Here is a 7,464-nt window from a genome sequence, read left to right as displayed (position 1 = left end):
GGATGCCACACAATTTTATTTTCGCACTTAACTGTCAAAAGTGAAAAACTCGATACGCTCGTAGACCTATTTGGTCTTTTCGTGAATAAAAAATGGTTTAAGTCCCTTCCTGTATAAATAACTATTACATCATAATACTAGGTGTCCAAGAGCACCCTGGACATAGGAGATTAACATGGGAAAATGGTTTTGATTTTTTTGCGCCTGTACGGTTCATTTAATGGAAAAACGTTTTAGATAAAAGTTGTAGACCACATTTTCGGCTATCAACTTGTAATTTTTTCAATACCGTAGATTTGACCATTAAGACGAAAAACGGATCTAAAATTCAGAAATTTTAAATCTCGCGCCAAGCGGTCGTTAAGGAAAGTTTATAACCGGTCGTGCTACCATCCTTTCAAAATCATAACAAATCGTTGTCAGTCATTCTGTAATCAAAACATTCAAAACAAGTTTATTTAGTGATAATTTTGAGTTACTACCCGCATACTGCGAAGAAAATACAAATAAATCGTGATAAAAACACTTTATCAGGAGCCACAGTCCAAAAATCTGGTAAGTTGCGTTCATAACCTCATTCAATGTCTCTACTAAACTTATTTACTTTGTAGCAAAAGTCTTAAAGAAAACACTGGTTGTGCTTGCAAATATTAAATGAGGATGACCGAATCACCTATCTCAATCCTCTTCATAACACTACCAAACGATTTCAAGTGATAAAAACAATGGACTAGGAAGGCCTGCAGATGTTTGAAGATAAGTTGCTTTACTATACAAGGACCACAAAAGAGTGCAATTTAGTGACCTATGTGACTGATAGTTTTATTGTATCCTTCTGTTTTGTAGTGTTATCAACACACCATAGTGTTTAAGTGGTTTTACATTGTATGATGTTAATAAAAAGGCATTTTTTATAACTTATTATCAATGTTTTTTCTCTAGTTCTACAGGGTAAGGTAAGTACTGATATTTAATTAGCTACATTAGTTAACTTGAACATAATTCACCTACAAGGATACCTGTAAAATGTCTACTAACCAAAAACAGTTTATTTGCAAGTAATGTGTAACTCGAGTTCACATTTGATTAGTAAAAGTATGTCCTGTGAAATGGTGTATTGAATTAGAATCAAATTGTTTCTCTTTAGAGACTTTCAATCACTACATTTTGTTACGGGTTTTTTTTTGGCAAAAGGTTTGTTTTCTTTGATTTTGGGGGGGGGGTACTTACATTTTGCTATTCTACTGCAATTTACAGTAGGCCGGCTGTCACAAATTACCTTTTTTTAACTAATTCACACACTATCTGAGCAAGTAAGCAAAATGTTTCACTTCTTCTAAAGTAATCTAACATTAAAGATAGAAATAACATAAAACTTTAATTTCAATAAATAAATACATGTAAACTTCTCTGGTTTGACATTGACATGATGGTTCAGCGACGGTTGACTGTATTGATTGATGTATTGATTTTGTGGTTTTGTATTCTGTCATATTTAGAGTTCAAATTAACGACCAATGGTAAAATAGTTTTATCACAGGTGTCTATTTTGACCAATTGCAGCTTAACTTAAGAATGGTCTAGAATCTAGTTTCGGTAAACTGCCATTTTCTTTTTTTGGGTTTTGATTCCACATGGTGGACATTAACCATTAACGCTTGAGCGGATTTTTCAAATCAAAGTAGGTTCATCAGTCTTTAAAAATATTATAGAATTAAGTTTCTGAAATACCTTCTTGGGGATTTAAAGAAAAGACTTTGGTAAATTCCTATTTTGTATTACCAGGAAAAGCCCATCAACAACTCGGGCTTTTCTTTTTCCTTTCCCACTTTTACCTCCGGTGCTCCACAAGCAAGCTGAGAGAGCTCAAAGAGAGAGCTCAAGCTCTTGTACAATTGAAAAAATCTTACTTTTAGCTTCATGAAAAAATAGTGGGTTCAACGATTTTAGGGCTGGTGCTACACCGGCCAAAAAAGCATCAACAGGGTTTTGTACTTCCCTCTCCATTAGCGGTCTGTTAACTTGTTTTTCAGCTTCTTTCTCTGCCAAAATGTAAGCCATGAGTTGGCTTGATGCAGATTCTTTTGGTAGCTGACGCTGAAGTTTCCGTTTCAGTGGTTGTTTCATACATGTGTTCTTCTTATGTAAAGTGACAGAAGACTCAGGATGGTTCTGTGTTTCACTATTCTGAGTTTCAATGCTTGGCCGTTCATCAGCGTTGTCTTGCTGCGTAGAATATTCTTCTACAACAATAGACTGTTCCTCTTGGGCATCTATATTACATTCTTCTTCATGTTCATTATTTCTTTGCGCGAAAGGAACATTGGACATTGTCTCTCGTTCCGCCATGTAGGGCAGTAAAAATGTTAAAATATCTTCATACTTATATTTATGTTGACAACAGCAGCTTGTCCTGAAACAGTTTTCCTTTTCTGCAGCGTCTTCCTTAGTTGGTCACGAACGGATGTCCACTTTTTTTGCATTCCTCTATTCCACCTGTAACAAAAAAAATACTTACTTTATTTCAATAGCTTGCAAATACTGCAAATATTTTACAAATTATTGAGTACTTCTGAACCTCTGAAGCTCAATTTTTTTTTTCAGATTCCTTGCTACAGGAGATTCTTTTAAAACTATATGCTTCAGCTACAGAATGGGAAATTCCACAGTTGGAGCCATCATCCATCTCACCTCTAGAGCAGCAATTGATGTTTTGTTAGACGAGATGATGCCTGTGCCGAATGAGGAAAAATGGAGTGCAATAGCTGAGGAATTTTGGACACAATGGCAGTTTCCAAACTGCATTGGAGCTTTAGATGGAAAGCATGTAACAATACAGGCTCCAAACAACTCAGGAAGCCTCTATTGGAATTACAAAAAAACATACTCAATTATCCTTCTTGCTCTGGTTGATCGGTGTTACAACTTTATTGCAATAGACGTGGAGGTGTACGGAAAAAACTCCGATGGAGGCATTCTAGTAAATTCAAATCTTGGAAAGTCATTGGACAATAATACGCTTAACGTACCAAAGAGTAAAACTTTACCCGGAAGTAATATTGAACTTCCAATGGTAATTGTAGGCGATGAAGCTTTCCCTCTCAAAACATATCTCATAAAACCATACCCTGGCAGGGGCCTAACAGATGACAAGTTATATTCAATTATTGTTTGAGTAGGGCCAGAAGGATATCCGAAAACGCATTCGGTATCTTACAACAGAAATTTCGAATATTTAGAAGAATTCTTCAGGGAGATCCTAAAAACCTTACAAATATTGTGTCGGCTGCATGTGTGATCTATAACTTTATTCGAAAAATGGAAGGCTATAGTGTGCCCGAACAGAGAATGGACCAACAGGAAACTGCTGCAGGATCAAACCTTCGAAACCTACCTCGAATTCGTGGAAGATCGTGGAGAGCTTTTAGCTTTTATTCTTAAGTTTTGTCACCTTAATACAAGCAATCAATAAGAAGAGCCATTTCAGACATTTGACACATTGCTTATTTTTGTTGTCAATTAACTGTTGTTCAAAATTCGAAAATTTGAAATAATGCTTTTTTGTATTTGTTTATGAATGTCGGTTTAGTTTGTACCTAATTTTCTTTTTTGAAACAAATAGTCGAAGTCTAGATGATGGTTACGGTTATTAGTATGACGTTTATGTTTTGTGTTTCTGAAATCCTAACCTAATTCCTATTTTCTAATTTTAATTTTAAGTTTATTGTGAATGATGTTATTTGTCTACTTCTTGCAGTGCACTTACCATTAACAGTACAAATGCACTGCATGTTATGTGAATGTTACTTAATTCCCCAGCAGATGCTCCATGTAATCAAACATTTTAGAGATTCATTTCAAAAATGCATTGATCGATATGGAAGATACCTTAATAATATTATTTTTAAATGAGTACTGTTTCTTAAATACTTTTTTCTACAAACGGATTAAAAATTCATTTTTTAACACGCTACTGAACTATTAAAAATAGCATTTGAAAGCACTGTTAAAAGAAATCAAATAATTATATGCTATTTCGTACTATTGTCGGGACTTCTTTGGTAGTAGGCTCAACGTGGCTTCTCCTGCAGTCTCATCAATCTGTTCCATGGCACTTTCTTCATTCATTTATGCGACGAAGTTGATATTAAGACGTATTAAAAACTATATTCACAAAATATTTTTATATTGGTAAACAAATTTTTGATGGCAAAATGATCTTTTTGGAATTATTAACAAATGGAACTGGTTTGACTGTTTGCAGAAAAAGAACTTTTCAACTATAAAAAATCATTGACATTTTTAATGCGTTTGTAGAAAATAGTGTATTTTGTTACTAGGCGTAGATAGAGGCGGTTATTGTGCTAAGCTCAGAATTTTCCGGCCGAAGCAAAGATGAGGTCGACGACTGAGCGAAAGGTACGGCCACCTCGACGGCCACCGTCACTTATTTGTGCCGTGACGGTAGTCGTGCCGCAATACCAGGCGCGCGTAAATTTAATGATATTTCTATTCCTTTTTGTTGCTGACTGATAAGCTATGTACCACTGTTGAGCTGACTGACCATTAAAACTGTTATCTATATGCAATATACAAAATGCGTACTAATTTTCAGCTTTAGTAAATTCGTTGCATTACATCGGAAGATTCGACATCTTTGAGAGAGCAACGTAATCGCATGTTTTCACTTTGGCTTGACTAACCGATGTACGTTTGTCTACCTATCCATTAAAATAATCTATACAAAAACCAACCATAATAAACTCAAACAGTTTTTAAGCGCTGGCTCTCCGTCTATATTATTTTGCCAATCAAAAACTATGCACTTTGAAAACAGATAATCTTTTGGTGCCATTCAAATTCGACCTTCACCATTGGAATCTCGGAAACTATAAGAGATACGAGAAAGTTTAAAAAAGCAGAAAATTAGATTTTTTGTTTCTAACGTTATTTGAAAAGTTACTCCAAACGTCAGCTATACGATGACATCAAATTTCTTTTTTCTTATTGGCGACATACGTATATTAGATTTGTAAACGTCAAAATATAGCGTTTAATTCTGATTTTAGAGATGTATGGCCAGTTGTAGTTTACTTCATAAATAGTCAAATACTAAGTTAATATTGTAACATAAGAATTACACTATGTTCCGTACCAACTTTTACCTCGGTCTCCCCCAGTACTGGGTTATTGTAAATAAGATCGGCGAATTGAAGTCATATGATATTGGTATAAATACAGCATCAAATCGCTGATTTCTGGGTTAGTCTGGGTACGCCTCATATGCAACAAAAGTGGAGCATTAGGTGACCAAGTGCCCCACCCGGGAATCAACCTAGTAGGACGTGTTGCAAAAATAGCCGTAACGGCTTACTTCCCTTTACTAGTGACAAAGCGACTTAGTCGGCCCGGTGAATGCCTTCGGACCTTAGTCTAGGGTTCTATTCACCCCCCATAAGCGTTCGCCCTCTGCAAGTTATTAGAATAATAAAGCGAATTACCTGTGGATACCTGAGTACTTTTCTTTCTGAGCTACCCCTTAACGTGACAATATGTTACATAAAATGTGATCAAATTGAGGGTGAATCCGTAAAATGTCATTGAAACACAGTCACTCAAATTAGATAAAAATATAAGTTCAATTCATTGCCATTTTGTAACTCACAATGTACTTTTTTTGTTTTTCCAAAATCTGTATATTTTTTGAAATAAATCAGGGTTGTCGGACATTTACACATAGTGTATATTCATAAGTGTAAAAAATGTGACGTGTTTTGTACTTATCAGTTTTTAGTTATCGATATGTACCAAAAAACTCATTAAATGCATTACTCAGTGACAATAAATTTAATGCAATCAATTCAATGAATCCGGTATTGTTTTGCTATTGTTGGCAGTAGTATCAGCTGGTTAAGAATGTAGTGACTTTTTTATTAGTATTTCAGTTAATAATCGCTACTGTGATACGGCCAGTAGCGGCTCGTAGTAAATTTGAAAGGCAGTGCACAAAACGAGGGGAACTTAGCGTCGCAGGCGAAAAATTTTTTGAGACCACGCCCAAAATTCCTACAATTTTAAAATATGTAATTGTTTTCAAATATTGCACACTAACGTTAGGAAATACTGGAGACATTTTAAAAAGTCGCGAAGAAAAATAACACGTGACTGATAAGAAAAACCCCGAGTGCACGATCTAATTGTGCACACGGGCCAGCTTAAAACATCGACTGAGGGGACACAGAGGGGGCGGACGGCGGAAGTTCGACCAATCAGATTTACTATACCCATGAGCTGTGCACTTGATTTTACTACGACACACGGTGCACGGTGGCGGCGGTGATCCGTAATTCGTCCAGATTTCGCTTATTTATTAATAAAAGTTTATTTATTTCCAAGATTAATACTTGGTATTAATAGAAAATTATTACAATCATTATAAGATTTATAATGAAAACATGCATTTTTGGACTCAAAATTTGGGAGTGCACGTGCACGTGTGCACTTATTGAGGAGCCGCCACTGATTATACGTAACTAAGTGCTACTAAGAAACTACTTATTTTAGCCAGATTTAGAAGTCAAGCCCTTACTTATACAATTTTTGCAAAACATAGCTGAGTGCGGGCACATATGGGTTTTTCACATTTTTGACAAGAGTATTGCGACTTGCGGTCAGTTTTACACCTACTCACGTAGCATCGCCGCATTTTAGGAGCTGGTCTTTCAGTAATATCTGGTCGTGGTCTGATAACTACCGATTTTCGTAATGATTGTGACGTTCTAAGAGTAACTTGCCTTGATGAATTCACGCCTTGGAATTTTACAGCTATTTGTGTTGTTTCGAAAGACTACGTCCGAATTTATGCTCGCTGTATTCAAAATGGTAAAAAAAATGGTGAGAGGCCATCTACGCCTATTTCTGGACACATCATAGGTAGCAGAAAGCTGATCTACAGTATCAACACCTAATTTGGTGACATTGTAGAAGGTTATTTTTTCCGGTTTTTCTTGCTGTCCACTGTTTTTGTCAATAGAATCGTCATGATGAAGAGTCGAGAACAGAATCACAGCTTTATTTATTTTTTCCAACATAAGACACTACGGATAAATCTTTTTGAAATCCAAACATACTAGATGGCACTTTTCTGTTTATGGTCAAAATAAATTGCGGAGGCAAATCCCTCCTATTTTTTCTCACAGTTCCCACAGCGGTTAGACCGTTAGACGATGATCAGTAAGAAGTTTATTCATTAGGCTGTAGCTGGTAAACCAGTTGTCAAATGTTACGTTACGCCCGGTTTTAGATACTGGCTGAATCAAACGGATTACTATGTAATCGCTTTTATTACTTTGTTGGAAAGGGCCGTTAGGCTGAAGTCCGACATAAACTTCCATGTTGATAGTATAAAAACATTTTGCATCCACTAATGCAAAAAATTTTTAGGCCATATTTGGAAGGTTTGTT

At 35.7% G+C, this 7,464-nt stretch overlaps 1 pseudogene; it reads right to left on the bottom strand.

The window, feature by feature from the left end:
* Nucleotides 1-1,251: 1,251 nt before the first annotated feature.
* Nucleotides 1,252-3,791, bottom strand: LOC145739424 (uncharacterized; annotated as a pseudogene).
* Nucleotides 3,792-7,464: the final 3,673 nt, after the last annotated feature.

Source organism: Ips typographus, unplaced genomic scaffold (assembly GCF_016097725.1).
Source record: "Ips typographus isolate SLU unplaced genomic scaffold, UJ_Ityp_2.0 IpsContig139, whole genome shotgun sequence".
Lineage (NCBI taxonomy): Eukaryota > Metazoa > Arthropoda > Insecta > Coleoptera > Curculionidae > Ips > Ips typographus.
This window is presented reverse-complemented; position numbering and strand designations above follow the sequence as displayed.